This window comes from Paramormyrops kingsleyae, chromosome 4, assembly GCF_048594095.1.
Source record: "Paramormyrops kingsleyae isolate MSU_618 chromosome 4, PKINGS_0.4, whole genome shotgun sequence".
NCBI classification, from domain to species: domain Eukaryota; kingdom Metazoa; phylum Chordata; class Actinopteri; order Osteoglossiformes; family Mormyridae; genus Paramormyrops; species Paramormyrops kingsleyae.
This window is the reverse complement of record NC_132800.1, coordinates 45754373-45773134: the sequence shown is the minus strand read 5'-3', so window position 1 is coordinate 45773134 and position 18762 is coordinate 45754373. Positions and strand designations below refer to the sequence as shown.

The 18762-nt window shown below is 48.3% G+C and overlaps 43 non-coding genes and 1 pseudogene across 43 annotated transcripts; 7 read left to right on the top strand and 37 right to left on the bottom strand.

Annotated features, from left to right (window-relative positions):
* Positions 1–134: 134 nt before the first annotated feature.
* LOC140589150 (5S ribosomal RNA) lies at positions 135–253 on the bottom strand. Its single transcript, XR_011990327.1, has one exon. It is a non-coding gene; the product is annotated as a 5S ribosomal RNA (ribosomal RNA).
* Positions 254–550: 297 nt separating this feature from the next.
* Positions 551–669, bottom strand: LOC140589666 (5S ribosomal RNA). The gene has a single exon (XR_011990845.1). It is a non-coding gene; the product is annotated as a 5S ribosomal RNA (ribosomal RNA).
* A 297-nt stretch (positions 670–966) lies between these two features.
* LOC140589655 (5S ribosomal RNA) lies at positions 967–1085 on the bottom strand. Its single transcript, XR_011990834.1, has one exon. It is a non-coding gene; the product is annotated as a 5S ribosomal RNA (ribosomal RNA).
* Positions 1086–1382: 297 nt separating this feature from the next.
* LOC140589644 (5S ribosomal RNA) lies at positions 1383–1501 on the bottom strand. The gene has a single exon (XR_011990823.1). It is a non-coding gene; the product is annotated as a 5S ribosomal RNA (ribosomal RNA).
* Positions 1502–1798: 297 nt separating this feature from the next.
* LOC140589633 (5S ribosomal RNA) lies at positions 1799–1917 on the bottom strand. The gene has a single exon (XR_011990812.1). It is a non-coding gene; the product is annotated as a 5S ribosomal RNA (ribosomal RNA).
* Positions 1918–2214: 297 nt separating this feature from the next.
* On the bottom strand, positions 2215–2333 carry LOC140589622 (5S ribosomal RNA). Its single transcript, XR_011990801.1, has one exon. It is a non-coding gene; the product is annotated as a 5S ribosomal RNA (ribosomal RNA).
* Positions 2334–2630: 297 nt separating this feature from the next.
* Positions 2631–2749, bottom strand: LOC140589611 (5S ribosomal RNA). The gene has a single exon (XR_011990790.1). It is a non-coding gene; the product is annotated as a 5S ribosomal RNA (ribosomal RNA).
* A 297-nt stretch (positions 2750–3046) lies between these two features.
* Positions 3047–3165, bottom strand: LOC140589599 (5S ribosomal RNA). Its single transcript, XR_011990778.1, has one exon. It is a non-coding gene; the product is annotated as a 5S ribosomal RNA (ribosomal RNA).
* Positions 3166–3462: 297 nt separating this feature from the next.
* On the bottom strand, positions 3463–3581 carry LOC140589588 (5S ribosomal RNA). The gene has a single exon (XR_011990767.1). It is a non-coding gene; the product is annotated as a 5S ribosomal RNA (ribosomal RNA).
* A 297-nt stretch (positions 3582–3878) lies between these two features.
* On the bottom strand, positions 3879–3997 carry LOC140589577 (5S ribosomal RNA). The gene has a single exon (XR_011990756.1). It is a non-coding gene; the product is annotated as a 5S ribosomal RNA (ribosomal RNA).
* Positions 3998–4294: 297 nt separating this feature from the next.
* Positions 4295–4413, bottom strand: LOC140589566 (5S ribosomal RNA). Its single transcript, XR_011990745.1, has one exon. It is a non-coding gene; the product is annotated as a 5S ribosomal RNA (ribosomal RNA).
* Positions 4414–4710: 297 nt separating this feature from the next.
* Positions 4711–4829, bottom strand: LOC140589149 (5S ribosomal RNA). Its single transcript, XR_011990326.1, has one exon. It is a non-coding gene; the product is annotated as a 5S ribosomal RNA (ribosomal RNA).
* Positions 4830–5126: 297 nt separating this feature from the next.
* On the bottom strand, positions 5127–5245 carry LOC140589148 (5S ribosomal RNA). Its single transcript, XR_011990325.1, has one exon. It is a non-coding gene; the product is annotated as a 5S ribosomal RNA (ribosomal RNA).
* Positions 5246–5542: 297 nt separating this feature from the next.
* Positions 5543–5661, bottom strand: LOC140589147 (5S ribosomal RNA). The gene has a single exon (XR_011990324.1). It is a non-coding gene; the product is annotated as a 5S ribosomal RNA (ribosomal RNA).
* A 297-nt stretch (positions 5662–5958) lies between these two features.
* On the bottom strand, positions 5959–6077 carry LOC140589146 (5S ribosomal RNA). Its single transcript, XR_011990323.1, has one exon. It is a non-coding gene; the product is annotated as a 5S ribosomal RNA (ribosomal RNA).
* Positions 6078–6374: 297 nt separating this feature from the next.
* On the bottom strand, positions 6375–6493 carry LOC140589145 (5S ribosomal RNA). The gene has a single exon (XR_011990322.1). It is a non-coding gene; the product is annotated as a 5S ribosomal RNA (ribosomal RNA).
* A 297-nt stretch (positions 6494–6790) lies between these two features.
* On the bottom strand, positions 6791–6909 carry LOC140589555 (5S ribosomal RNA). Its single transcript, XR_011990734.1, has one exon. It is a non-coding gene; the product is annotated as a 5S ribosomal RNA (ribosomal RNA).
* A 297-nt stretch (positions 6910–7206) lies between these two features.
* On the bottom strand, positions 7207–7325 carry LOC140589544 (5S ribosomal RNA). The gene has a single exon (XR_011990723.1). It is a non-coding gene; the product is annotated as a 5S ribosomal RNA (ribosomal RNA).
* Positions 7326–7622: 297 nt separating this feature from the next.
* LOC140589533 (5S ribosomal RNA) lies at positions 7623–7741 on the bottom strand. The gene has a single exon (XR_011990712.1). It is a non-coding gene; the product is annotated as a 5S ribosomal RNA (ribosomal RNA).
* Positions 7742–8038: 297 nt separating this feature from the next.
* On the bottom strand, positions 8039–8157 carry LOC140589522 (5S ribosomal RNA). Its single transcript, XR_011990701.1, has one exon. It is a non-coding gene; the product is annotated as a 5S ribosomal RNA (ribosomal RNA).
* Positions 8158–8454: 297 nt separating this feature from the next.
* On the bottom strand, positions 8455–8573 carry LOC140589511 (5S ribosomal RNA). The gene has a single exon (XR_011990690.1). It is a non-coding gene; the product is annotated as a 5S ribosomal RNA (ribosomal RNA).
* A 297-nt stretch (positions 8574–8870) lies between these two features.
* LOC140589500 (5S ribosomal RNA) lies at positions 8871–8989 on the bottom strand. The gene has a single exon (XR_011990679.1). It is a non-coding gene; the product is annotated as a 5S ribosomal RNA (ribosomal RNA).
* Positions 8990–9286: 297 nt separating this feature from the next.
* Positions 9287–9405, bottom strand: LOC140589488 (5S ribosomal RNA). Its single transcript, XR_011990667.1, has one exon. It is a non-coding gene; the product is annotated as a 5S ribosomal RNA (ribosomal RNA).
* A 297-nt stretch (positions 9406–9702) lies between these two features.
* Positions 9703–9821, bottom strand: LOC140589477 (5S ribosomal RNA). Its single transcript, XR_011990656.1, has one exon. It is a non-coding gene; the product is annotated as a 5S ribosomal RNA (ribosomal RNA).
* Positions 9822–10118: 297 nt separating this feature from the next.
* On the bottom strand, positions 10119–10237 carry LOC140589466 (5S ribosomal RNA). Its single transcript, XR_011990645.1, has one exon. It is a non-coding gene; the product is annotated as a 5S ribosomal RNA (ribosomal RNA).
* Positions 10238–10534: 297 nt separating this feature from the next.
* On the bottom strand, positions 10535–10653 carry LOC140589455 (5S ribosomal RNA). The gene has a single exon (XR_011990634.1). It is a non-coding gene; the product is annotated as a 5S ribosomal RNA (ribosomal RNA).
* Positions 10654–10950: 297 nt separating this feature from the next.
* Positions 10951–11069, bottom strand: LOC140589444 (5S ribosomal RNA). Its single transcript, XR_011990623.1, has one exon. It is a non-coding gene; the product is annotated as a 5S ribosomal RNA (ribosomal RNA).
* Positions 11070–11366: 297 nt separating this feature from the next.
* Positions 11367–11485, bottom strand: LOC140589433 (5S ribosomal RNA). The gene has a single exon (XR_011990612.1). It is a non-coding gene; the product is annotated as a 5S ribosomal RNA (ribosomal RNA).
* A 297-nt stretch (positions 11486–11782) lies between these two features.
* On the bottom strand, positions 11783–11901 carry LOC140589422 (5S ribosomal RNA). Its single transcript, XR_011990601.1, has one exon. It is a non-coding gene; the product is annotated as a 5S ribosomal RNA (ribosomal RNA).
* A 297-nt stretch (positions 11902–12198) lies between these two features.
* On the bottom strand, positions 12199–12307 carry LOC140590361 (5S ribosomal RNA; annotated as a pseudogene).
* A 297-nt stretch (positions 12308–12604) lies between these two features.
* Positions 12605–12723, bottom strand: LOC140589143 (5S ribosomal RNA). Its single transcript, XR_011990320.1, has one exon. It is a non-coding gene; the product is annotated as a 5S ribosomal RNA (ribosomal RNA).
* Positions 12724–13020: 297 nt separating this feature from the next.
* Positions 13021–13139, bottom strand: LOC140589142 (5S ribosomal RNA). Its single transcript, XR_011990319.1, has one exon. It is a non-coding gene; the product is annotated as a 5S ribosomal RNA (ribosomal RNA).
* A 297-nt stretch (positions 13140–13436) lies between these two features.
* On the bottom strand, positions 13437–13555 carry LOC140589141 (5S ribosomal RNA). Its single transcript, XR_011990318.1, has one exon. It is a non-coding gene; the product is annotated as a 5S ribosomal RNA (ribosomal RNA).
* A 297-nt stretch (positions 13556–13852) lies between these two features.
* Positions 13853–13971, bottom strand: LOC140589140 (5S ribosomal RNA). Its single transcript, XR_011990317.1, has one exon. It is a non-coding gene; the product is annotated as a 5S ribosomal RNA (ribosomal RNA).
* A 297-nt stretch (positions 13972–14268) lies between these two features.
* Positions 14269–14387, bottom strand: LOC140589139 (5S ribosomal RNA). The gene has a single exon (XR_011990316.1). It is a non-coding gene; the product is annotated as a 5S ribosomal RNA (ribosomal RNA).
* A 297-nt stretch (positions 14388–14684) lies between these two features.
* LOC140589138 (5S ribosomal RNA) lies at positions 14685–14803 on the bottom strand. Its single transcript, XR_011990315.1, has one exon. It is a non-coding gene; the product is annotated as a 5S ribosomal RNA (ribosomal RNA).
* Positions 14804–15100: 297 nt separating this feature from the next.
* Positions 15101–15219, bottom strand: LOC140589411 (5S ribosomal RNA). The gene has a single exon (XR_011990590.1). It is a non-coding gene; the product is annotated as a 5S ribosomal RNA (ribosomal RNA).
* A 635-nt stretch (positions 15220–15854) lies between these two features.
* On the top strand, positions 15855–15973 carry LOC140589653 (5S ribosomal RNA). The gene has a single exon (XR_011990832.1). It is a non-coding gene; the product is annotated as a 5S ribosomal RNA (ribosomal RNA).
* Positions 15974–16270: 297 nt separating this feature from the next.
* LOC140589400 (5S ribosomal RNA) lies at positions 16271–16389 on the top strand. The gene has a single exon (XR_011990579.1). It is a non-coding gene; the product is annotated as a 5S ribosomal RNA (ribosomal RNA).
* Positions 16390–16686: 297 nt separating this feature from the next.
* On the top strand, positions 16687–16805 carry LOC140589371 (5S ribosomal RNA). Its single transcript, XR_011990550.1, has one exon. It is a non-coding gene; the product is annotated as a 5S ribosomal RNA (ribosomal RNA).
* Positions 16806–17102: 297 nt separating this feature from the next.
* LOC140589389 (5S ribosomal RNA) lies at positions 17103–17221 on the top strand. Its single transcript, XR_011990568.1, has one exon. It is a non-coding gene; the product is annotated as a 5S ribosomal RNA (ribosomal RNA).
* Positions 17222–17518: 297 nt separating this feature from the next.
* Positions 17519–17637, top strand: LOC140589370 (5S ribosomal RNA). Its single transcript, XR_011990549.1, has one exon. It is a non-coding gene; the product is annotated as a 5S ribosomal RNA (ribosomal RNA).
* A 297-nt stretch (positions 17638–17934) lies between these two features.
* On the top strand, positions 17935–18053 carry LOC140589377 (5S ribosomal RNA). The gene has a single exon (XR_011990556.1). It is a non-coding gene; the product is annotated as a 5S ribosomal RNA (ribosomal RNA).
* Positions 18054–18350: 297 nt separating this feature from the next.
* LOC140589366 (5S ribosomal RNA) lies at positions 18351–18469 on the top strand. Its single transcript, XR_011990545.1, has one exon. It is a non-coding gene; the product is annotated as a 5S ribosomal RNA (ribosomal RNA).
* The last annotated feature ends 293 nt before the right edge of the window (positions 18470–18762 follow it).

Below are 18762 nucleotides of genomic sequence, written 5' to 3'. Positions count from 1 at the left end.
AGTACTTTCTGCAAAAGTGGGCGGGGACTGCCGTCTTTGTACAAATAAAGGTAATTTGTGAAATGAAAGGGTAGTGACATCTTTACATTCGTGGCAAGACGCAGGGCCCTCTGGATAAGGTGAAACTAAGAAAAAGCTTACGGCACTCGGTATTCCCAGGCAGTCTCCCAACCAAGTACTAACCAAGCCCGGCCCCGCTTAGCTTCCGAGATCAGACGAGATCGGGCGCAGTCGGAACGGTATGGCCGTAAGCAAGGGAAGCGGCCAGAATCAGCACTTTTGTTTTCAGTTGAGGGTTTATTGAGAGTCGCACCGAGAGAAGAGCAGACGTCGATGCGGCACTGATGTCAAGATGTCTTTGAGAAAGTCGTTATTAAAATGAGGAAGAAATCGGTGAGTTGTATACGATTGCTACGAGTACTTTCTGCAAAAGTGGGCGGGGACTGCCGTCTTTGTACAAATAAAGGTAATTTGTGAAATGAAAGGGTAGTGACATCTTTACATTCGTGGCAAGACGCAGGGCCCTCTGGATAAGGTGAAACTAAGAAAAAGCTTACGGCACTTGGTATTCCCAGGCAGTCTCCCAACCAAGTACTAACCAAGCCCGGCCCCGCTTAGCTTCCGAGATCAGACGAGATCGGGCGCAGTCGGAACGGTATGGCCGTAAGCAAGGGAAGCGGCCAGAATCAGCACTTTTGTTTTCAGTTGAGGGTTTATTGAGAGTCGCACCGAGAGAAGAGCAGACGTCGATGCGGCACTGATGTCAAGATGTCTTTGAGAAAGTCGTTATTAAAATGAGGAAGAAATCGGTGAGTTGTATACGATTGCTACGAGTACTTTCTGCAAAAGTGGGCGGGGACTGCCGTCTTTGTACAAATAAAGGTAATTTGTGAAATGAAAGGGTAGTGACATCTTTACATTCGTGGCAAGACGCAGGGCCCTCTGGATAAGGTGAAACTAAGAAAAAGCTTACGGCACTTGGTATTCCCAGGCAGTCTCCCAACCAAGTACTAACCAAGCCCGGCCCCGCTTAGCTTCCGAGATCAGACGAGATCGGGCGCAGTCGGAACGGTATGGCCGTAAGCAAGGGAAGCGGCCAGAATCAGCACTTTTGTTTTCAGTTGAGGGTTTATTGAGAGTCGCACCGAGAGAAGAGCAGACGTCGATGCGGCACTGATGTCAAGATGTCTTTGAGAAAGTCGTTATTAAAATGAGGACGAAATCGGTGAGTTGTATACGATTGCTACGAGTACTTTCTGCAAAAGTGGGCGGGGACTGCCGTCTTTGTACAAATAAAGGTAATTTGTGAAATGAAAGGGTAGTGACATCTTTACATTCGTGGCAAGACGCAGGGACCTCTGGATAAGGTGAAACTAAGAAAAAGCTTACGGCACTTGGTATTCCCAGGCAGTCTCCCAACCAAGTACTAACCAAGCCCGGCCCCGCTTAGCTTCCGAGATCAGACGAGATCGGGCGCAGTCGGAACGGTATGGCCGTAAGCAAGGGAAGCGGCCAGAATCAGCACTTTTGTTTTCAGTTGAGGGTTTATTGAGAGTCGCACCGAGAGAAGAGCAGACGTCGATGCGGCACTGATGTCAAGATGTCTTTGAGAAAGTCGTTATTAAAATGAGGACGAAATCGGTGAGTTGTATACGATTGCTACGAGTACTTTCTGCAAAAGTGGGCGGGGACTGCCGTCTTTGTACAAATAAAGGTAATTTGTGAAATGAAAGGGTAGTGACATCTTTACATTCGTGGCAAGACGCAGGGCCCTCTGGATAAGGTGAAACTAAGAAAAAGCTTACGGCACTTGGTATTCCCAGGCAGTCTCCCAACCAAGTACTAACCAAGCCCGGCCCCGCTTAGCTTCCGAGATCAGACGAGATCGGGCGCAGTCGGAACGGTATGGCCGTAAGCAAGGGAAGCGGCCAGAATCAGCACTTTTGTTTTCAGTTGAGGGTTTATTGAGAGTCGCACCGAGAGAAGAGCAGACGTCGATGCGGCACTGATGTCAAGATGTCTTTGAGAAAGTCGTTATTAAAATGAGGAAGAAATCGGTGAGTTGTATACGATTGCTACGAGTACTTTCTGCAAAAGTGGGCGGGGACTGCCGTCTTTGTACAAATAAAGGTAATTTGTGAAATGAAAGGGTAGTGACATCTTTACATTCGTGGCAAGACGCAGGGCCCTCTGGATAAGGTGAAACTAAGAAAAAGCTTACGGCACTTGGTATTCCCAGGCAGTCTCCCAACCAAGTACTAACCAAGCCCGGCCCCGCTTAGCTTCCGAGATCAGACGAGATCGGGCGCAGTCGGAACGGTATGGCCGTAAGCAAGGGAAGCGGCCAGAATCAGCACTTTTGTTTTCAGTTGAGGGTTTATTGAGAGTCGCACCGAGAGAAGAGCAGACGTCGATGCGGCACTGATGTCAAGATGTCTTTGAGAAAGTCGTTATTAAAATGAGGACGAAATCGGTGAGTTGTATACGATTGCTACGAGTACTTTCTGCAAAAGTGGGCGGGGACTGCCGTCTTTGTACAAATAAAGGTAATTTGTGAAATGAAAGGGTAGTGACATCCTTACATTCGTGGCAAGACGCAGGGCCCTCTGGATAAGGTGAAACTAAGAAAAAGCTTACGGCACTTGGTATTCCCAGGCAGTCTCCCAACCAAGTACTAACCAAGCCCGGCCCCGCTTAGCTTCCGAGATCAGACGAGATCGGGCGCAGTCGGAACGGTATGGCCGTAAGCAAGGGAAGCGGCCAGAATCAGCACTTTTGTTTTCAGTTGAGGGTTTATTGAGAGTCGCACCGAGAGAAGAGCAGACGTCGATGCGGCACTGATGTCAAGATGTCTTTGAGAAAGTCGTTATTAAAATGAGGACGAAATCGGTGAGTTGTATACGATTGCTACGAGTACTTTCTGCAAAAGTGGGCGGGGACTGCCGTCTTTGTACAAATAAAGGTAATTTGTGAAATGAAAGGGTAGTGACATCTTTACATTCGTGGCAAGACGCAGGGCCCTCTGGATAAGGTGAAACTAAGAAAAAGCTTACGGCACTTGGTATTCCCAGGCAGTCTCCCAACCAAGTACTAACCAAGCCCGGCCCCGCTTAGCTTCCGAGATCAGACGAGATCGGGCGCAGTCGGAACGGTATGGCCGTAAGCAAGGGAAGCGGCCAGAATCAGCACTTTTGTTTTCAGTTGAGGGTTTATTGAGAGTCGCACCGAGAGAAGAGCAGACGTCGATGCGGCACTGATGTCAAGATGTCTTTGAGAAAGTCGTTATTAAAATGAGGACGAAATCGGTGAGTTGTATACGATTGCTACGAGTACTTTCTGCAAAAGTGGGCGGGGACTGCCGTCTTTGTACAAATAAAGGTAATTTGTGAAATGAAAGGGTAGTGACATCTTTACATTCGTGGCAAGACGCAGGGCCCTCTGGATAAGGTGAAACTAAGAAAAAGCTTACGGCACTTGGTATTCCCAGGCAGTCTCCCAACCAAGTACTAACCAAGCCCGGCCCCGCTTAGCTTCCGAGATCAGACGAGATCGGGCGCAGTCGGAACGGTATGGCCGTAAGCAAGGGAAGCGGCCAGAATCAGCACTTTTGTTTTCAGTTGAGGGTTTATTGAGAGTCGCACCGAGAGAAGAGCAGACGTCGATGCGGCACTGATGTCAAGATGTCTTTGAGAAAGTCGTTATTAAAATGAGGACGAAATCGGTGAGTTGTATACGATTGCTACGAGTACTTTCTGCAAAAGTGGGCGGGGACTGCCGTCTTTGTACAAATAAAGGTAATTTGTGAAATGAAAGGGTAGTGACACCTTTACATTCGTGGCAAGACGCAGGGCCCTCTGGATAAGGTGAAACTAAGAAAAAGCTTACGGCACTTGGTATTCCCAGGCAGTCTCCCAACCAAGTACTAACCAAGCCCGGCCCCGCTTAGCTTCCGAGATCAGACGAGATCGGGCGCAGTCGGAACGGTATGGCCGTAAGCAAGGGAAGCTGCCAGAATCAGCACTTTTGTTTTCAGTTGAGGGTTTATTGAGAGTCGCACCGAGAGAAGAGCAGACGTCGATGCGGCATTGATGTCAAGATGTCTTTGAGAAAGTCGTTATTAAAATGAGGACGAAATCGGTGAGTTGTATACGATTGCTACGAGTACTTTCTGCAAAAGTGGGCGGGGACTGCCGTCTTTGTACAAATAAAGGTAATTTGTGAAATGAAAGGGTAGTGACATCTTTACATTCGTGGCAAGACGCAGGGCCCTCTGGATAAGGTGAAACTAAGAAAAAGCTTACGGCACTTGGTATTCCCAGGCAGTCTCCCAACCAAGTACTAACCAAGCCCGGCCCCGCTTAGCTTCCGAGATCAGACGAGATCGGGCGCAGTCGGAACGGTATGGCCGTAAGCAAGGGAAGCGGCCAGAATCAGCACTTTTGTTTTCAGTTGAGGGTTTATTGAGAGTCGCACCGAGAGAAGAGCAGACGTCGATGCGGCATTGATGTCAAGATGTCTTTGAGAAAGTCGTTATTAAAATGAGGAAGAAATCGGTGAGTTGTATACGATTGCTACGAGTACTTTCTGCAAAAGTGGGCGGGGACTGCCGTCTTTGTACAAATAAAGGTAATTTGTGAAATGAAAGGGTAGTGACATCTTTACATTCGTGGCAAGACGCAGGGCCCTCTGGATAAGGTGAAACTAAGAAAAAGCTTACGGCACTCGGTATTCCCAGGCAGTCTCCCAACCAAGTACTAACCAAGCCCGGCCCCGCTTAGCTTCCGAGATCAGACGAGATCGGGCGCAGTCGGAACGGTATGGCCGTAAGCAAGGGAAGCGGCCAGAATCAGCACTTTTGTTTTCAGTTGAGGGTTTATTGAGAGTCGCACCGAGAGAAGAGCAGACGTCGATGCGGCACTGATGTCAAGATGTCTTTGAGAAAGTCGTTATTAAAATGAGGAAGAAATCGGTGAGTTGTATACGATTGCTACGAGTACTTTCTGCAAAAGTGGGCGGGGACTGCCGTCTTTGTACAAATAAAGGTAATTTGTGAAATGAAAGGGTAGTGACATCTTTACATTCGTGGCAAGACGCAGGGCCCTCTGGATAAGGTGAAACTAAGAAAAAGCTTACGGCACTCGGTATTCCCAGGCAGTCTCCCAACCAAGTACTAACCAAGCCCGGCCCCGCTTAGCTTCCGAGATCAGACGAGATCGGGCGCAGTCGGAACGGTATGGCCGTAAGCAAGGGAAGCGGCCAGAATCAGCACTTTTGTTTTCAGTTGAGGGTTTATTGAGAGTCGCACCGAGAGAAGAGCAGACGTCGATGCGGCATTGATGTCAAGATGTCTTTGAGAAAGTCGTTATTAAAATGAGGAAGAAATCGGTGAGTTGTATACGATTGCTACGAGTACTTTCTGCAAAAGTGGGCGGGGACTGCCGTCTTTGTACAAATAAAGGTAATTTGTGAAATGAAAGGGTAGTGACATCTTTACATTCGTGGCAAGACGCAGGGCCCTCTGGATAAGGTGAAACTAAGAAAAAGCTTACGGCACTCGGTATTCCCAGGCAGTCTCCCAACCAAGTACTAACCAAGCCCGGCCCCGCTTAGCTTCCGAGATCAGACGAGATCGGGCGCAGTCGGAACGGTATGGCCGTAAGCAAGGGAAGCGGCCAGAATCAGCACTTTTGTTTTCAGTTGAGGGTTTATTGAGAGTCGCACCGAGAGAAGAGCAGACGTCGATGCGGCACTGATGTCAAGATGTCTTTGAGAAAGTCGTTATTAAAATGAGGAAGAAATCGGTGAGTTGTATACGATTGCTACGAGTACTTTCTGCAAAAGTGGGCGGGGACTGCCGTCTTTGTACAAATAAAGGTAATTTGTGAAATGAAAGGGTAGTGACATCTTTACATTCGTGGCAAGACGCAGGGCCCTCTGGATAAGGTGAAACTAAGAAAAAGCTTACGGCACTCGGTATTCCCAGGCAGTCTCCCAACCAAGTACTAACCAAGCCCGGCCCCGCTTAGCTTCCGAGATCAGACGAGATCGGGCGCAGTCGGAACGGTATGGCCGTAAGCAAGGGAAGCGGCCAGAATCAGCACTTTTGTTTTCAGTTGAGGGTTTATTGAGAGTCGCACCGAGAGAAGAGCAGACGTCGATGCGGCACTGATGTCAAGATGTCTTTGAGAAAGTCGTTATTAAAATGAGGAAGAAATCGGTGAGTTGTATACGATTGCTACGAGTACTTTCTGCAAAAGTGGGCGGGGACTGCCGTCTTTGTACAAATAAAGGTAATTTGTGAAATGAAAGGGTAGTGACATCTTTACATTCGTGGCAAGACGCAGGGCCCTCTGGATAAGGTGAAACTAAGAAAAAGCTTACGGCACTCGGTATTCCCAGGCAGTCTCCCAACCAAGTACTAACCAAGCCCGGCCCCGCTTAGCTTCCGAGATCAGACGAGATCGGGCGCAGTCGGAACGGTATGGCCGTAAGCAAGGGAAGCGGCCAGAATCAGCACTTTTGTTTTCAGTTGAGGGTTTATTGAGAGTCGCACCGAGAGAAGAGCAGACGTCGATGCGGCACTGATGTCAAGATGTCTTTGAGAAAGTCGTTATTAAAATGAGGAAGAAATCGGTGAGTTGTATACGATTGCTACGAGTACTTTCTGCAAAAGTGGGCGGGGACTGCCGTCTTTGTACAAATAAAGGTAATTTGTGAAATGAAAGGGTAGTGACATCTTTACATTCGTGGCAAGACGCAGGGCCCTCTGGATAAGGTGAAACTAAGAAAAAGCTTACGGCACTTGGTATTCCCAGGCAGTCTCCCAACCAAGTACTAACCAAGCCCGGCCCCGCTTAGCTTCCGAGATCAGACGAGATCGGGCGCAGTCGGAACGGTATGGCCGTAAGCAAGGGAAGCGGCCAGAATCAGCACTTTTGTTTTCAGTTGAGGGTTTATTGAGAGTCGCACCGAGAGAAGAGCAGACGTCGATGCGGCACTGATGTCAAGATGTCTTTGAGAAAGTCGTTATTAAAATGAGGAAGAAATCGGTGAGTTGTATACGATTGCTACGAGTACTTTCTGCAAAAGTGGGCGGGGACTGCCGTCTTTGTACAAATAAAGGTAATTTGTGAAATGAAAGGGTAGTGACATCTTTACATTCGTGGCAAGACGCAGGGCCCTCTGGATAAGGTGAAACTAAGAAAAAGCTTACGGCACTTGGTATTCCCAGGCAGTCTCCCAACCAAGTACTAACCAAGCCCGGCCCCGCTTAGCTTCCGAGATCAGACGAGATCGGGCGCAGTCGGAACGGTATGGCCGTAAGCAAGGGAAGCGGCCAGAATCAGCACTTTTGTTTTCAGTTGAGGGTTTATTGAGAGTCGCACCGAGAGAAGAGCAGACGTCGATGCGGCACTGATGTCAAGATGTCTTTGAGAAAGTCGTTATTAAAATGAGGAAGAAATCGGTGAGTTGTATACGATTGCTACGAGTACTTTCTGCAAAAGTGGGCGGGGACTGCCGTCTTTGTACAAATAAAGGTAATTTGTGAAATGAAAGGGTAGTGACATCTTTACATTCGTGGCAAGACGCAGGGCCCTCTGGATAAGGTGAAACTAAGAAAAAGCTTACGGCACTTGGTATTCCCAGGCAGTCTCCCAACCAAGTACTAACCAAGCCCGGCCCCGCTTAGCTTCCGAGATCAGACGAGATCGGGCGCAGTCGGAACGGTATGGCCGTAAGCAAGGGAAGCGGCCAGAATCAGCACTTTTGTTTTCAGTTGAGGGTTTATTGAGAGTCGCACCGAGAGAAGAGCAGACGTCGATGCGGCACTGATGTCAAGATGTCTTTGAGAAAGTCGTTATTAAAATGAGGAAGAAATCGGTGAGTTGTATACGATTGCTACGAGTACTTTCTGCAAAAGTGGGCGGGGACTGCCGTCTTTGTACAAATAAAGGTAATTTGTGAAATGAAAGGGTAGTGACATCTTTACATTCGTGGCAAGACGCAGGGCCCTCTGGATAAGGTGAAACTAAGAAAAAGCTTACGGCACTTGGTATTCCCAGGCAGTCTCCCAACCAAGTACTAACCAAGCCCGGCCCCGCTTAGCTTCCGAGATCAGACGAGATCGGGCGCAGTCGGAACGGTATGGCCGTAAGCAAGGGAAGCGGCCAGAATCAGCACTTTTGTTTTCAGTTGAGGGTTTATTGAGAGTCGCACCGAGAGAAGAGCAGACGTCGATGCGGCACTGATGTCAAGATGTCTTTGAGAAAGTCGTTATTAAAATGAGGAAGAAATCGGTGAGTTGTATACGATTGCTACGAGTACTTTCTGCAAAAGTGGGCGGGGACTGCCGTCTTTGTACAAATAAAGGTAATTTGTGAAATGAAAGGGTAGTGACATCTTTACATTCGTGGCAAGACGCAGGGCCCTCTGGATAAGGTGAAACTAAGAAAAAGCTTACGGCACTTGGTATTCCCAGGCAGTCTCCCAACCAAGTACTAACCAAGCCCGGCCCCGCTTAGCTTCCGAGATCAGACGAGATCGGGCGCAGTCGGAACGGTATGGCCGTAAGCAAGGGAAGCGGCCAGAATCAGCACTTTTGTTTTCAGTTGAGGGTTTATTGAGAGTCGCACCGAGAGAAGAGCAGACGTCGATGCGGCACTGATGTCAAGATGTCTTTGAGAAAGTCGTTATTAAAATGAGGAAGAAATCGGTGAGTTGTATACGATTGCTACGAGTACTTTCTGCAAAAGTGGGCGGGGACTGCCGTCTTTGTACAAATAAAGGTAATTTGTGAAATGAAAGGGTAGTGACATCTTTACATTCGTGGCAAGACGCAGGGCCCTCTGGATAAGGTGAAACTAAGAAAAAGCTTACGGCACTTGGTATTCCCAGGCAGTCTCCCAACCAAGTACTAACCAAGCCCGGCCCCGCTTAGCTTCCGAGATCAGACGAGATCGGGCGCAGTCGGAACGGTATGGCCGTAAGCAAGGGAAGCGGCCAGAATCAGCACTTTTGTTTTCAGTTGAGGGTTTATTGAGAGTCGCACCGAGAGAAGAGCAGACGTCGATGCGGCATTGATGTCAAGATGTCTTTGAGAAAGTCGTTATTAAAATGAGGAAGAAATCGGTGAGTTGTATACGATTGCTACGAGTACTTTCTGCAAAAGTGGGCGGGGACTGCCGTCTTTGTACAAATAAAGGTAATTTGTGAAATGAAAGGGTAGTGACATCTTTACATTCGTGGCAAGACGCAGGGCCCTCTGGATAAGGTGAAACTAAGAAAAAGCTTACGGCACTTGGTATTCCCAGGCAGTCTCCCAACCAAGTACTAACCAAGCCCGGCCCCGCTTAGCTTCCGAGATCAGACGAGATCGGGCGCAGTCGGAACGGTATGGCCGTAAGCAAGGGAAGCGGCCAGAATCAGCACTTTTGTTTTCAGTTGAGGGTTTATTGAGAGTCGCACCGAGAGAAGAGCAGACGTCGATGCGGCATTGATGTCAAGATGTCTTTGAGAAAGTCGTTATTAAAATGAGGAAGAAATCGGTGAGTTGTATACGATTGCTACGAGTACTTTCTGCAAAAGTGGGCGGGGACTGCCGTCTTTGTACAAATAAAGGTAATTTGTGAAATGAAAGGGTAGTGACATCTTTACATTCGTGGCAAGACGCAGGGCCCTCTGGATAAGGTGAAACTAAGAAAAAGCTTACGGCACTTGGTATTCCCAGGCAGTCTCCCAACCAAGTACTAACCAAGCCCGGCCCCGCTTAGCTTCCGAGATCAGACGAGATCGGGCGCAGTCGGAACGGTATGGCCGTAAGCAAGGGAAGCGGCCAGAATCAGCACTTTTGTTTTCAGTTGAGGGTTTATTGAGAGTCGCACCGAGAGAAGAGCAGACGTCGATGCGGCACTGATGTCAAGATGTCTTTGAGAAAGTCGTTATTAAAATGAGGAAGAAATCGGTGAGTTGTATACGATTGCTACGAGTACTTTCTGCAAAAGTGGGCGGGGACTGCCGTCTTTGTACAAATAAAGGTAATTTGTGAAATGAAAGGGTAGTGACATCTTTACATTCGTGGCAAGACGCAGGGCCCTCTGGATAAGGTGAAACTAAGAAAAAGCTTACGGCACTTGGTATTCCCAGGCAGTCTCCCAACCAAGTACTAACCAAGCCCGGCCCCGCTTAGCTTCCGAGATCAGACGAGATCGGGCGCAGTCGGAACGGTATGGCCGTAAGCAAGGGAAGCGGCCAGAATCAGCACTTTTGTTTTCAGTTGAGGGTTTATTGAGAGTCGCACCGAGAGAAGAGCAGACGTCGATGCGGCACTGATGTCAAGATGTCTTTGAGAAAGTCGTTATTAAAATGAGGAAGAAATCGGTGAGTTGTATACGATTGCTACGAGTACTTTCTGCAAAAGTGGGCGGGGACTGCCGTCTTTGTACAAATAAAGGTAATTTGTGAAATGAAAGGGTAGTGACATCTTTACATTCGTGGCAAGACGCAGGGCCCTCTGGATAAGGTGAAACTAAGAAAAAGCTTACGGCACTTGGTATTCCCAGGCAGTCTCCCAACCAAGTACTAACCAAGCCCGGCCCCGCTTAGCTTCCGAGATCAGACGAGATCGGGCGCAGTCGGAACGGTATGGCCGTAAGCAAGGGAAGCGGCCAGAATCAGCACTTTTGTTTTCAGTTGAGGGTTTATTGAGAGTCGCACCGAGAGAAGAGCAGACGTCGATGCGGCACTGATGTCAAGATGTCTTTGAGAAAGTCGTTATTAAAATGAGGAAGAAATCGGTGAGTTGTATACGATTGCTACGAGTACTTTCTGCAAAAGTGGGCGGGAACTGCCGTCTTTGTACAAATAAAGGTAATTTGTGAAATGAAAGGGTAGTGACATCTTTACATTCGTGGCAAGACGCAGGGCCCTCTGGATAAGGTGAAACTAAGAAAAAGCTTACGGCACTTGGTATTCCCAGGCAGTCTCCCAACCAAGTACTAACCAAGCCCGGCCCCGCTTAGCTTCCGAGATCAGACGAGATCGGGCGCAGTCGGAACGGTATGGCCGTAAGCAAGGGAAGCGGCCAGAATCAGCACTTTTGTTTTAAGTTGAGGGTTTATTGAGAGTCGCACCGAGAGAAGAGCAGACGTCGATGCGGCACTGATGTCAAGATGTCTTTGAGAAAGTCGTTATTAAAATGAGGAAGAAATCGGTGAGTTGTATACGATTGCTACGAGTACTTTCTGCAAAAGTGGGCGGGGACTGCCGTCTTTGTACAAATAAAGGTAATTTGTGAAATGAAAGGGTAGTGACATCTTTACATTCGTGGCAAGACGCAGGGCCCTCTGGATAAGGTGAAACTAAGAAAAAGCTTACGGCACTTGGTATTCCCAGGCAGTCTCCCAACCAAGTACTAACCAAGCCCGGCCCCGCTTAGCTTCCGAGATCAGACGAGATCGGGCGCAGTCGGAACGGTATGGCCGTAAGCAAGGGAAGCGGCCAGAATCAGCACTTTTGTTTTCAGTTGAGGGTTTATTGAGAGTCGCACCGAGAGAAGAGCAGACGTCGATGCGGCACTGATGTCAAGATGTCTTTGAGAAAGTCGTTATTAAAATGAGGAAGAAATCGGTGAGTTGTATACGATTGCTACGAGTACTTTCTGCAAAAGTGGGCGGGGACTGCCGTCTTTGTACAAATAAAGGTAATTTGTGAAATGAAAGGGTAGTGACATCTTTACATTCGTGGCAAGACGCAGGGCCCTCTGGATAAGGTGAAACTAAGAAAAAGCTTACGGCACTTGGTATTCCCAGGCAGTCTCCCAACCAAGTACTAACCAAGCCCGGCCCCGCTTAGCTTCCGAGATCAGACGAGATCGGGCGCAGTCGGAACGGTATGGCCGTAAGCAAGGGAAGCGGCCAGAATCAGCACTTTTGTTTTCAGTTGAGGGTTTATTGAGAGTCGCACCGAGAGAAGAGCAGACGTCGATGCGGCACTGATGTCAAGATGTCTTTGAGAAAGTCGTTATTAAAATGAGGAAGAAATCGGTGAGTTGTATACGATTGCTACGAGTACTTTCTGCAAAAGTGGGCGGGGACTGCCGTCTTTGTACAAATAAAGGTAATTTGTGAAATGAAAGGGTAGTGACATCTTTACATTCGTGGCAAGACGCAGGGCCCTCTGGATAAGGTGAAACTAAGAAAAAGCTTACGGCACTTGGTATTCCCAGGCAGTCTCCCAACCAAGTACTAACCAAGCCCGGCCCCGCTTAGCTTCCGAGATCAGACGCAGTCGGAACGGTATGGCCGTAAGCAAGGGAAGCGGCCAGAATCAGCACTTTTGTTTTCAGTTGAGGGTTTATTGAGAGTCGCACCGAGAGAAGAGCAGACGTCGATGCGGCACTGATGTCAAGATGTCTTTGAGAAAGTCGTTATTAAAATGAGGAAGAAATCGGTGAGTTGTATACGATTGCTACGAGTACTTTCTGCAAAAGTGGGCGGGGACTGCCGTCTTTGTACAAATAAAGGTAATTTGTGAAATGAAAGGGTAGTGACATCTTTACATTCGTGGCAAGACGCAGGGCCCTCTGGATAAGGTGAAACTAAGAAAAAGCTTACGGCACTCGGTATTCCCAGGCAGTCTCCCAACCAAGTACTAACCAAGCCCGGCCCCGCTTAGCTTCCGAGATCAGACGAGATCGGGCGCAGTCGGAACGGTATGGCCGTAAGCAAGGGAAGCGGCCAGAATCAGCACTTTTGTTTTCAGTTGAGGGTTTATTGAGAGTCGCACCGAGAGAAGAGCAGACGTCGATGCGGCATTGATGTCAAGATGTCTTTGAGAAAGTCGTTATTAAAATGAGGAAGAAATCGGTGAGTTGTATACGATTGCTACGAGTACTTTCTGCAAAAGTGGGCGGGGACTGCCGTCTTTGTACAAATAAAGGTAATTTGTGAAATGAAAGGGTAGTGACATCTTTACATTCGTGGCAAGACGCAGGGCCCTCTGGATAAGGTGAAACTAAGAAAAAGCTTACGGCACTCGGTATTCCCAGGCAGTCTCCCAACCAAGTACTAACCAAGCCCGGCCCCGCTTAGCTTCCGAGATCAGACGAGATCGGGCGCAGTCGGAACGGTATGGCCGTAAGCAAGGGAAGCGGCCAGAATCAGCACTTTTGTTTTCAGTTGAGGGTTTATTGAGAGTCGCACCGAGAGAAGAGCAGACGTCGATGCGGCACTGATGTCAAGATGTCTTTGAGAAAGTCGTTATTAAAATGAGGAAGAAATCGGTGAGTTGTATACGATTGCTAAGAGTACTTTCTGCAAAAGTGGGCGGGGACTGCCGTCTTTGTACAAATAAAGGTAATTTGTGAAATGAAAGGGTAGTGACATCTTTACATTCGTGGCAAGACGCAGGGCCCTCTGGATAAGGTGAAACTAAGAAAAAGCTTACGGCACTCGGTATTCCCAGGCAGTCTCCCAACCAAGTACTAACCAAGCCCGGCCCCGCTTAGCTTCCGAGATCAGACGAGATCGGGCGCAGTCGGAACGGTATGGCCGTAAGCAAGGGAAGCGGCCAGAATCAGCACTTTTGTTTTCAGTTGAGGGTTTATTGAGAGTCGCACCGAGAGAAGAGCAGACGTCGATGCGGCACTGATGTCAAGATGTCTTTGAGAAAGTCGTTATTAAAATGAGGAAGAAATCGGTGAGTTGTATACGATTGCTACGAGTACTTTCTGCAAAAGTGGGCGGGGACTGCCGTCTTTGTACAAATAAAGGTAATTTGTGAAATGAAAGGGTAGTGACATCTTTACATTCGTGGCAAGACGCAGGGCCCTCTGGATAAGGTGAAACTAAGAAAAAGCTTACGGCACTCGGTATTCCCAGGCAGTCTCCCAACCAAGTACTAACCAAGCCCGGCCCCGCTTAGCTTCCGAGATCAGACGAGATCGGGCGCAGTCGGAACGGTATGGCCGTAAGCAAGGGAAGCGGCCAGAATCAGCACTTTTGTTTTCAGTTGAGGGTTTATTGAGAGTCGCACCGAGAGAAGAGCAGACGTCGATGCGGCACTGATGTCAAGATGTCTTTGAGAAAGTCGTTATTAAAATGAGGAAGAAATCGGTGAGTTGTATACGATTGCTAAGAGTACTTTCTGCAAAAGTGGGCGGGGACTGCCGTCTTTGTACAAATAAAGGTAATTTGTGAAATGAAAGGGTAGTGACATCTTTACATTCGTGGCAAGACGCAGGGCCCTCTGGATAAGGTGAAACTAAGAAAAAGCTTACGGCACTCGGTATTCCCAGGCAGTCTCCCAACCAAGTACTAACCAAGCCCGGCCCCGCTTAGCTTCCGAGATCAGACGAGATCGGGCGCAGTCGGAACGGTATGGCCGTAAGCAAGGGAAGCGGCCAGAATCAGCACTTTTGTTTTCAGTTGAGGGTTTATTGAGAGTCGCACCGAGAGAAGAGCAGACGTCGATGCGGCACTGATGTCAAGATGTCTTTGAGAAAGTCGTTATTAAAATGAGGAAGAAATCGGTGAGTTGTATACGATTGCTACGAGTACTTTCTGCAAAAGTGGGCGGGGACTGCCGTCTTTGTACAAATAAAGGTAATTTGTGAAATGAAAGGGTAGTGACATCTTTACATTCGTGGCAAGACGCAGGGCCCTCTGGATAAGGTGAAACTAAGAAAAAGCTTACGGCACTCGGTATTCCCAGGCAGTCTCCCAACCAAGTACTAACCAAGCCCGGCCCCGCTTAGCTTCCGAGATCAGACGAGATCGGGCGCAGTCGGAACGGTATGGCCGTAAGCAAGGGAAGCGGCCAGAATCAGCACTTTTGTTTTCAGTTGAGGGTTTATTGAGAGTCGCACCGAGAGAAGAGCAGACGTCGATGCGGCACTGATGTCAAGATGTCTTTGAGAAAGTCGTTATTAAAATGAGGAAGAAATCGGTGAGTTGTATACGATTGCTACGAGTACTTTCTGCAAAAGTGGGCGGGGACTGCCGTCTTTGTACAAATAAAGGTAATTTGTGAAATGAAAGGGTAGTGACATCTTTACATTCGTGGCAAGACGCAGGGCCCTCTGGATAAGGTGAAACTAAGAAAAAGCTTACGGCACTTGGTATTCCCAGGCAGTCTCCCAACCAAGTACTAACCAAGCCCGGCCCCGCTTAGCTTCCGAGATCAGACGAGATCGGGCGCAGTCGGAACGGTATGGCCGTAAGCAAGGGAAGCGGCCAGAATCAGCACTTTTGTTTTCAGTTGAGGGTTTATTGAGAGTCGCACCGAGAGAAGAGCAGACGTCGATGCGGCATTGATGTCAAGATGTCTTTGAGAAAGTCGTTATTAAAATGAGGAAGAAATCGGTGAGTTGTATACGATTGCTACGAGTACTTTCTGCAAAAGTGGGCGGGGACTGCCGTCTTTGTACAAATAAAGGTAATTTGTGAAATGAAAGGGTAGTGACATCTTTACATTCGTGGCAAGACGCAGGGCCCTCTGGATAAGGTGAAACTAAGAAAAAGCTTAAAAAGACTGCCTGGGAATACCAAGTGCCGTAAGCTTTTTCTTAGTTTCACCTTATCCAGAGGGCCCTGCGTCTTGCCACGAATGTAAAGATGTCACTACCCTTTCATTTCACAAATTACCTTTATTTGTACAAAGACAGCAGTCCCCGCCCACTTTTGCAGAAAGTACTCGTAGCAATCGTATACAACTCACCGATTTCTTCCTCATTTTAATAACGACTTTCTCAAAGACATCTCGACATCAATGCCGCATCGACGTCTGCTCTTCTCTCGGTGCGACTCTCAATAAACCCTCAACTGAAAACAAAAGTGCTGATTCTGGCCGCTTCCCTCGCTTACGGCCATACCGTTCCGACTGCGCCCGATCTCGTCTGATATCGGAAGCTAAGCGGGGCCGGGCTTGGTTAGTACTTGGTTGGGAGACTGCCTGGGAATACCAAGTGCCGTAAGCTTTTTCTTAGTTTCACCTTATCCAGAGGGCCCTGCGTCTTGCCACGAATGTAAAGATGTCACTACCCTTTCATTTCACAAATTACCTTTATTTGTACAAAGACGGCAGTCCCCGCCCACTTTTGCAGAAAGTACTCGTAGCAATCGTATACAACTCACCGATTTCTTCCTCATTTTAATAACGACTTTCTCAAAGACATCTCGACATCAATGCCGCATCGACGTCTGCTCTTCTCTCGGTGCGACTCTCAATAAACCCTCAACTGAAAACAAAAGTGCTGATTCTGGCCGCTTCCCTCGCTTACGGCCATACCGTTCCGACTGCGCCCGATCTCGTCTGATCTCGGAAGCTAAGCGGGGCCGGGCTTGGTTAGTACTTGGTTGGGAGACTGCCTGGGAATACCAAGTGCCGTAAGCTTTTTCTTAGTTTCACCTTATCCAGAGGGCCCTGCGTCTTGCCACGAATGTAAAGATGTCACTACCCTTTCATTTCACAAATTACCTTTATTTGTACAAAGACGGCAGTCCCCGCCCACTTTTGCAGAAAGTACTCGTAGCAATCGTATACAACTCACCGATTTCTTCCTCATTTTAATAACGACTTTCTCAAAGACATCTCGACATCAATGCCGCATCGACGTCTGCTCTTCTCTCGGTGCGACTCTCAATAAACCCTCAACTGAAAACAAAAGTGCTGATTCTGGCCGCTTCCCTCGCTTACGGCCATACCGTTCCGACTGCGCCCGATCTCGTCTGATCTCGGTAGCTAAGCGGGGCCGGGCTTGGTTAGTACTTGGTTGGGAGACTGCCTGGGAATACCAAGTGCCGTAAGCTTTTTCTTAGTTTCACCTTATCCAGAGGGCCCTGCGTCTTGCCACGAATGTAAAGATGTCACTACCCTTTCATTTCACAAATTACCTTTATTTGTACAAAGACGGCAGTCCCCGCCCACTTTTGCAGAAAGTACTCGTAGCAATCGTATACAACTCACCGATTTCTTCCTCATTTTAATAACGACTTTCTCAAAGACATCTCGACATCAATGCCGCATCGACGTCTGCTCTTCTCTCGGTGCGACTCTCAATAAACCCTCAACTGAAAACAAAAGTGCTGATTCTGGCCGCTTCCCTCGCTTACGGCCATACCGTTCCGACTGCGCCCGATCTCGTCTGATCTCGGAAGCTAAGCGGGGCCGGGCTTGGTTAGTACTTGGTTGGGAGACTGCCTGGGAATACCAAGTGCCGTAAGCTTTTTCTTAGTTTCACCTTATCCAGAGGGCCCTGCGTCTTGCCACGAATGTAAAGATGTCACTACCCTTTCATTTCACAAATTACCTTTATTTGTACAAAGACGGCAGTCCCCGCCCACTTTTGCAGAAAGTACTCGTAGCAATCGTATACAACTCACCGATTTCTTCCTCATTTTAATAACGACTTTCTCAAAGACATCTCGACATCAATGCCGCATCGACGTCTGCTCTTCTCTCGGTGCGACTCTCAATAAACCCTCAACTGAAAACAAAAGTGCTGATTCTGGCCGCTTCCCTCGCTTACGGCCATACCGTTCCGACTGCGCCCGATCTCGTCTGATCTCGGTAGCTAAGCGGGGCCGGGCTTGGTTAGTACTTGGTTGGGAGACTGCCTGGGAATACCAAGTGCCGTAAGCTTTTTCTTAGTTTCACCTTATCCAGAGGGCCCTGCGTCTTGCCACGAATGTAAAGATGTCACTACCCTTTCATTTCACAAATTACCTTTATTTGTACAAAGACGGCAGTCCCCGCCCACTTTTGCAGAAAGTACTCGTAGCAATCGTATACAACTCACCGATTTCTTCCTCATTTTAATAACGACTTTCTCAAAGACATCTCGACATCAATGCCGCATCGACGTCTGCTCTTCTCTCGGTGCGACTCTTAATAAACCCTCAACTGAAAACAAAAGTGCTGATTCTGGCCGCTTCCCATGCTTACGGCCATACCGTTCCGACTGCGCCCGATCTCGTCTGATCTCGGAAGCTAAGCGGGGCCGGGCTTGGTTAGTACTTGGTTGGGAGACTGCCTGGGAATACCAAGTGCCGTAAGCTTTTTCTTAGTTTCACCTTATCCAGAGGGCCCTGCGTCTTGCCACGAATGTAAAGATGTCACTACCCTTTCATTTCACAAATTACCTTTATTTGTACAAAGACGGCAGTCCCCGCCCACTTTTGCAGAAAGTACTCGTAGCAATCGTATACAACTCACCGATTTCTTCCTCATTTTAATAACGACTTTCTCAAAGACATCTCGACATCAATGCCGCATCGACGTCTGCTCTTCTCTCGGTGCGACTCTCAATAAACCCTCAACTGAAAACAAAAGTGCTGATTCTGGCCGCTTCCCATGCTTACGGCCATACCGTTCCGACTGCGCCCGATCTCGTCTGATCTCGGAAGCTAAGCGGGGCCGGGCTTGGTTAGTACTTGGTTGGGAGACTGCCTGGGAATACCAAGTGCCGTAAGCTTTTTCTTAGTTTCACCTTATCCAGAGGGCCCTGCGTCTTGCCACGAATGTAAAGATGTCACTACCCTTTCATTTCACAAATTACCTTTATTTGTACAAAGACGGCAGTCCCCGCCCACTTTTGCAGAAAGTACTCGTAGCAATCGTATACAACTCACCGATTTCTTCCTCATTTTAATAACGACTTTCTCAAAGACATCTCGACATCAATGCCGCATCGACGTCTGCTCTTCTCTCGGTGCGACTCTCAATAAACCCTCAACTGAAAACAAAAGTGCTGATTCTGGCCGCTTC